Below are 7932 nucleotides of genomic sequence, written 5' to 3'. Positions count from 1 at the left end.
GTGTGGAGGACCTGCACCACCCAGTGACAGGCTGCAGTGTAACCACGCCCCTTTCTCATTAGCCAATGGGCTTGGAGACTCCACCGCTCCTGGCTCTCCTTGGCCCAGCTTTCCCGCCCTACCGTGAGAACCTGGGTGGAGGAAATTGGTTGTGGCTACGAAAATGTCAAAAATGCTCCTGGTTGCACACCCCCTCGACTCAGGTCGAGCATCCCCCGACGGCCAGACCTCGGCCAGAGTCTAAGGCAACGGGATCCTTGGCCCCAGGGGACTCCTCAGCACCTCAGTCCTCTCCCTACACAGTTGCCTCTGGCTGACTCTTGAGGCTTCCAGTTCCCAGGCTTGGCCCTCAGCTCCTGCCTCCCCAAACAGGACTTCCCTGGGTCTTTTCATTGGACATGGCCTTAGAGCTGTTCTCCCCCCTGTCCCCTCTCCCTCCTGCTGCAACACAATTTCCCTTCTCTTCCTCTTGGGATATATTGATGTGAAAGTAAGTAGTAATGTGTTGCTCTAACAGAGGCGTTAGATGTGGGTGTTGGTTGACTTGCTTGAAGGCAGAAAGAGCAAGAGTTCAAAGTCATTCTTGTCTGCATGTCGAATTTAAATTACGTCCGGTCAGCCTGAGGTAATGAGACCCTGTCTTTAAGAAACAAGGGACTGGCGAGCTGGCTCGGTGGCTAAGAGCACTCACTGCTTTGCAGAGGACTCAGGTTAAGCCCCCAGAACCCACGAACTATTTGTGACTTCAGTTCCAGAGGATCCAACCCCTTTTCTGACCTTACACACAAACACACAGACAGGCAGACATTCATACACATAAATAAACAAATCCTTTTAAAAACAACAAGGCTTATTGTTGATATACTTTGTGTCTTTTTTTTTTTTCCTGAGACAGGATAGCCTTGTGTTCTCAGACTCTTTAAACTGTATTCTTCCTGCCGACCCTCCATAGTGCTTGGGATTAAGGAGGAAGCCACCACATCCAGCGAATCCCTCCCTACTTAGTGCTTACCTTCTCATCTCTGTCTCTAGTTTTGCTTCAAGGAGTTGTAAACTCCAGAACTGGAAATCAACTATTTAATTTAAAATTCTTGTGTGTGCTGCATGCGTGAGGGCGTGCGTGCGTGTGTGTGTGTGTGTGTGTGTGTGTGTGTGTGTGTGTGTGTGTGTGTTGCGGGGGGAATAGGACCCAGTGTCTTCTCACATGCTTGGTGCCATAACCCAGGTCGAATTAGGGGCACAACGCTGCTCACCTCTATAGAGTTGAGCTGGACATGGGCGATCTGTGGCGAAAGGAAAAGAACAACATGCGAGCCTCACAAAGCCTAAGACAGGCCCCTCCCCATTCCAGTGCCCGCCCCACCCATGCAGCAATCCCCACCCTCGCCGCTGTCCTTGGAGGATGGGGAGACTAAGCCACAAAACAGAAGACTCCAACCTTCCGCTCAGCTGACTTTCCTCAGCAGGCTCCAACTCCGCGCCAAGCCCTGCCTGTTCTACCGCCCCACACCCCCCCTCTTTCAGTTTGGAGTCCCAGGACTAAGGAGCACTGTCCCTCCCCTCTCCAGTTCCTGGCTCTGCTACTTTGGGACTATGTGAGTCGCCCCTCACCTGGTCCCGATCCGGCTGGTCAGTGTTTTCTTTACCTGTAACCTGGAGCCGTTCACTGGGGACATGGGCGTGCTGACTAGTCTTGGAGCGGACTCTGATGATGCTGGACCACTGTTTTAAGGCCCGGCACGTGAATAGCATCTCCTCGTGGGGCCGTGCCTGCTCACTAGTTTCCTCTATCATTGTCTTCTGGTCCCTGCAGAGTATAGGTTAGCCAACAGCTTTGAGAAGATGAAATCTTTGGTCAGTGGGAGGGCAAGTGGAAGAGGCTGGGACCTGCCACCTGTGTCACCTAGTTGCTGACCAGAACCTGCTGGGACTGTGTGCACAACTGAGGACCGAGGTTTAGCGGTTAACACCTGGGGCCACGTGGTGCCTAAACTCTCAGATCTCACTAAACCTTCTTTTCTCAGGTGAGGTCACAGATCCGGAGGAAAATCACCGGCATGATGGAAGTGTTAAGAACGTGTTACTTCTGTCCTGTTGTGCTTACAGTTTCATTCTTCATTCTTCCAGAAATAGGCCCCTGCCTAGAGCACGTATCAGGCCTTCTGTAGTTCTCTTTTCTACTTCCCCCGTCTGTGTCCTCTCAGGAGCTTCAAAAGATCTCCTGGGACAGAAACCCCAACTGGAAACCCCTGGTTAGTGACCTTCTGAAATGGAGGGAGGCCAGACTCCAACTGAATAACGCCAGGCTCATGTCGGAGAAGCAGGAGAAGCAGGTACGGCTGGCTGGAGATGGTTACCAGAGGGGGGCAGGATTGTCTGGGCTCCTAGAGACTCTCCCAGAGAGGGTTCATGGCCTCAGGACAGAAAGCAGAGCTGTGGTATCCCAAATTGACTACCATTTCCCAAGCATAAATAATCCTTGGATGAGTGAACCTTGAAAAGGCTGGGTCGTTTGGGGGACATCTAAGGAGGAGATGGCGTCCTGGGTGGGCTAGAAGTCTGCAGGATGCCTGAAGAGTCACTGCTCAGTCCGAGTGAGATGGATGAAGATGCTGGGTGCGGAGGTCGGCGAAGGGTGGTAGTGAGGGAGCGCCGGCTGCAGCACGCACCACACCACGGTGGGAAAGGAAGCAGGCAAAACCAGACCTTCTCCTCGGTGCCTCCTTATATTCCAGCTTCTTGGTACAACGTGTGGCCAGCCTTCGGTGTGGCTTTTCCCACTCTAATTAAACTAATCAAGATAATTCCTTACAGATGTTCCCAGAGGCATGCCTCGTGGCGAGGCTAGATCTGATTTTAGATGCCATTAAGTAGAGTCTACTTAGTGGGCCATTAATTAACCATCACAGTGAGTGTGGGCTTCCCGTTTGCCTGCATGCTTCAGCCTTCTGGAAAAGAAACCTGATGGATCCAGCCTCACTTAAAACCCTCTCAGTGACCTCAATACCATGCAGAGGGGCGTGCTTGGTGCTTGGCTGCAAGCCTCACCAGTCCTTACCATTCTCCCCTCAACGCCCACCCCCCAACCCCCGTGTCCTCAGACTCTCTTCCATCCCTATTCAACAATATCCGGGGACTTCTTGACCCTGTGGTTTCTGACAGTTTTTCCAGCTCTTCTCTTCATCTCCTCCTCGGGAGCCTCCCTCCTATCCCTGCTCACAGAACGTGGGGATAGGAGAAGCCACGACGCAGGTCCCACCGCTGCTCATCCTCACATCAAGTAGGTAGTAAACAGCGTGGGTCCTTAAAATGTGATGTCATTAAAATTTTATTTTAAGTGATATGTCAGGTGTCCTAAGAAGAGGAACCTTAACGTGCTTAACTAAGTCTGGAACTTAAGGTGCTTCACTAAATAGATGGGTTAAGTACAGTGAAGGGGGAGGGCGTACCAGGCGGAAGATCACAAGTCGCTAAAGTCTAGCGTGAGTGCCTTGTGCAGAGACAGGCGGGGCTGTTCAGTGTACGGGTTACTGTGCCCGCCTTCTCTGTCCATCAACTGCTACCGCTTCAAAAGTTGAGACGCCAGCGCCACCTGGTGGCAGATCCTGACAGAATAGGGAAAAAAAATCTGACCAAAGTAGATGCCTCTCCCCTAGACAACTTCCTGGTTTTCCCTTCCAGAAATGGACCGGCTGTAAAAATGATATAACAATAGTCAATTTTATCTAAAAATTGATTTTACAGTTATCAAAGGAATTTCATGCTTGTTGCAGAAAATTTGGAAAACATAAAAGAATAAAGAAGAACCATGACTCACTTAATGGGCAAAACCCGGAAAAATCACTATTAGCATTTGGAAATATTAACCTCCAGTGGCTTTTCTCTGATTACATTCTTTTCATGCTAATAAGTAGTGTTCTTACATCTTCTATACACGTTTCAGGTGCTGGGAGACAACTGGGGTTAGAATCCTGTCTGCGCCATTACTGACTTGGGCAAATGAGTTCTCTGAGCAGTGATTTCTTTCCCCATCTGTGAAACGAGGCTCCTGGAGCTGTGCCCAGGGTGACACGGCATCTGCAGTGACCAGTTCAGGGCTTGTCATGTTACTCTCCGGTAGCAGGTTACGATGGGGAACTTTGTCTTTTCTGATTCCTCGAAGACACCTCCAGAAATAGAATTGATTTGGGGGGCTCAGGGACATGAAGAGCCACAAGGCTACAACAGTTTTCTAAAACTGAAAGGAAAGACTCAAGCAAGGGCTCGTGTTTCCAGCACCGCAGCTGTTCCCATCTGTCTCTAAATTCTTTCAGGCTCTCTTTATGTTGGGCAGTTTTTAAACGCAGCGATTACAGTGCTTTCGCCGGTTCTCTTGATGTTACATCACTGGCATTTTTCTCTAGGGCTAAAGCTGTCACAGACAGCATTTGCCAGATTAACTTAGCTGCTTCCTCAGTGTGGAATATCTGAACCATGTACAGTTTCATTCGTTCATTCATTCATTCATTCATCATTCATTCATTCACACAATAGATACTGAGCGCATCCTCTCTGCCAGGCTCTGGACTACGCAACAGATCACAGTGGCTCTCATTTCTGGCTCCAAGACTGGCAAGACGGACATGGAAGCAGACAAGCAAAGCCCCCGCCTTGGCGTTGTGAGGCAGTCCCTCAGCTGTCACGGTGGAGTCTGCCTGCTCCTGGGCCTGGAACGTTCTCTTCCACATTCTGGGGCTTTCCAGAGAGATGAGAGGCATCCCAGTGCTGTCCAAAGGCCGACGATGGAGCTCCAATGGGCCCTTCGCGCCCGGTCCTTTCTTCTCCAGTGCTTTGGTTTCATCTGGTCCAGTCAGCTTCCTGGCTCCCAAAGGCTGATGTGGTCGGTCCTCTCGCATGCACGGCACTGCATCTCTTCCCTGTCTCTTCTCTTCGTGAACTCCTGCACTGCCCCAGGAGCGTCTGAAGCAGGGCCAGGGGTGTCCTCAGCTGGTGGACGGGGCCTCTGTGGCTGTGTCTCAGTGGGCAGAGCCTGGCCATGGCCAGGCCTTCTAACTTGGCCTGCCCCATTCTCAAGACCCAGCGTGTAGTCTATGCCTGATGTAGAGCCTGGCCTTTAATTCTCAGAAAACGCATTTGGCCTCGTGCTTCATCTTGGTTTTCTGTCTCCCACAATTATCTCGCCGGGTGAGGTCGGCTTTAGATTGAAAGACCAGAGCCATCTCTGAAAGCCGAAGGAGTGGGCAGAGGTGGAAGGAACGGTGGAAAGGCCCTGGAGGCAGAAGAGATCATGAATGCACACGTAGGCCGCTGCCTCTGCGTGGGCTGCTCTTCCCAGAGTGGGGAAGCTGTAAATAATTAGTCACTGCATTCACAGTGATCGTTCTAGGCCACCAGTTCTGGTCTTTTCTAGAGAAAATTTATCCTGGCCTAGACTGATGGGGGGAGTCTGCGGTGGTTTCTTTGAAATGGCAGTCAGGATGTGGTAGAGGGTTATCATGTACGCCATCAGTACAGACTGTAGCTACTTCTGCCCGAGGGCACTGGGAAAAGCTGCTCAGAAAGACAGCTACCAGGATGACTCTGCACTTCCTGGGCAGAGACACTAAGGAAGGTTCATCCAGGCAGAGGGAAGAGTGTGTGCACAGTGACAGAAGCAAAGACAGAGTGCGATTGCAGAAATGAGGCTAGGAAGAGACAACTAATGCTCGAAATTTATCTAGAGAGGTTGGGGACTAGGGGATGTCTCTAAGCTTGGAGGGACCTGTGCTGGCTGGGTTTGTGTGTCAACTTGACACAGACTGGAGTTATCACAGAGAAAGGAACTTCAGTTAGGGAAGTGCCTCCATGAGATCCAGCTGTGGGGCATTTTCTCAATTAGTGATGGGGGGGGCATTGTGGGTGGTACCACCCTGGGCTGGTATTCTTGGATTCTATAAGAGAACAGGCTGAGTAAGCCAGGGGAAGCAACCAGGAAGAAATATTTCTCCATGGCCTCTGCATCAGTTCCTGCTTCCTGACGTGCTTGAGTTCCAGTCCTAACTTCCTTTGGTGATGAACAGCAACATGAAGGTATACACTGAATAAACCCTTTCCTCCCCAACTTGCTTCTTGGTCATGATGTTTGTTCAGGAATAGAAACCCTGACTAAGAGCAGTTCCAGCTGCGGTTTGAATGGACAGGAGTGTAATAAAGATGTTTCCACGGGGAGGCTGCTGCAGCAGCTTGGAGCAAAGGCAGAGGATGACCTGACACAGCAGTGGCAGGGAAGGCTAGGGAAATGGTATCTCAATGTAAAAGCCACAACTTTAAGGATGTTAAGTCTTGATGATCTTCAAGCATGAATGAATGAAAGCGGTGACAACTGGAACCATAGACACCAGGCAGGACAGGATTTGGGGTGTCCTACCATTCATCTCCAGAACTTCCCAAATTGAAAGCACACCCATGACCTAACTCCTGAGGGAGGGTGAATGGCAGGGCGGAGAAGGCCTCTTTCAGGGACCACGGACAGGAGTCACCAGCTCCAGGAGTCACCAGTGGCCTCAGGCAAGACTCTGGTTCTTGACATTGGGGCCTTAGAATCAACAGGCCAACTTTAACAATTCCCCTCCCCCTCCAACCAGTCACACCCACAGGCTCAACCAGATGTTCTGGGTCGCTCTGAAAGAGGGGGCAGGCACCCCAAGACTCTTAGTACAGGAACTTGGGGAAAAGCCTCCAGGAGGCGCTCTTGAAGCTATGGGTGGCTTCGAGGCAGCTTATTCACACACTGAAATTCCCGGACAAAGAAACAAGACTTTTGGAGAAATGGAGAAGGGGCCATTTTTCTCCAGGATTCTTAAAACTAAATGTGGCAGGATGCACTGAAGTGCAACCATGGCCACTGGTCAGTCCAGGGAGCTGCTACAGCTTCCTTCCTTCCTTCCTTCCTTCCTTCCTTCCTTCCTTCCTTCCTTTCATTGTCTTTCTTTCTTTCCTTCTTTCTTCCTTTTTATTATTTTTTTCAAGACAGGATTTTTCTGTGTCTCTGGCTGTCCTGGAACCCTCTTTGTAGACCACACTGGCCGCAAACTCAGAGATCAGCCTGCCTCTGCCTCCCAAGTGCTGGGATTAAAGGCGTGCACCACCACTGCCTGGCACAATTTTCTAACCCCCTGTTCTAAAAAAAAAGCCCAAATGTGGCTCCTTCAGGCAGGAGAGGACCCTCTTCTAGATCAACTTTACATTCTTATGATAACCTTAGTTGGGTACAGGAGGCAGAGGCCGACAGACCTTTGTGAGTTTGATACCAAGTAGCCTATATAGTGAGTTTCAGGACAGCCAAGCCTACATAAAGAGACCATCTTAACAACAACAAAAGTATGGCAGTCATGAAAAATTGAATGCAGGGTCTTGAAGAAACACTTCTTGTGCATGGCTGTTAATGGCACCACTAGTCACAAGAGTCAAGGGATTAAAATAATTAAAAGTCCGTAGAAAGGTCTATGGAAAAATAATTGTGCATGTACACATAGAATATTTGTAAGCTTTACAATGGAATAAAATTCCGACACCCGAGAAAGAGGAACACTCCTCCACTGCTGGTGGGGTTGCAAATTGGTACAACCACTCTGGAAAGCAGTCTGGCGGTTCCTCCGAAAACTGGGCACCTCACTTCCAGAAGATCCTGCTATACCACTCCTGGGCATATACCCAGAGGATTCCCCACCATGTAATAAGGATACATGCTCTACTATGTTCATAGCAGCCCTATTTATAATTGCCAGATGCTGGAAAGAACCCAGGTATCCCTCAACAGAAGAGTGGATGCAAAAAGTGTGGTATATCTACACAATGGAGTACTATTCAGCCATTAGAAACAATGAATTCATGAAATTCTTAGGCAAATGGATGGAGCTAGAGAACATCATACTAAGTGAGGTAACCCAGACT

At 49.9% G+C, this 7932-nt stretch overlaps 1 long non-coding RNA gene across 1 annotated transcript; it reads left to right on the top strand.

The window, feature by feature from the left end:
- Positions 1-2030: 2030 nt before the first annotated feature.
- LOC127684126 (uncharacterized) lies at positions 2031-6100 on the top strand. Its single transcript, XR_007977734.1, has 2 exons — positions 2031-2333; positions 4534-6100. It is a non-coding gene; the product is annotated as an uncharacterized LOC127684126 (long non-coding RNA).
- Positions 6101-7932: the final 1832 nt, after the last annotated feature.

Source organism: Apodemus sylvaticus, chromosome 5, assembly GCF_947179515.1.
Source record: "Apodemus sylvaticus chromosome 5, mApoSyl1.1, whole genome shotgun sequence".
Lineage (NCBI taxonomy): Eukaryota > Metazoa > Chordata > Mammalia > Rodentia > Muridae > Apodemus > Apodemus sylvaticus.
The sequence above is the reverse complement of the archived record's forward strand: the minus strand, read 5'-3'. Positions and strand labels throughout refer to the sequence as shown.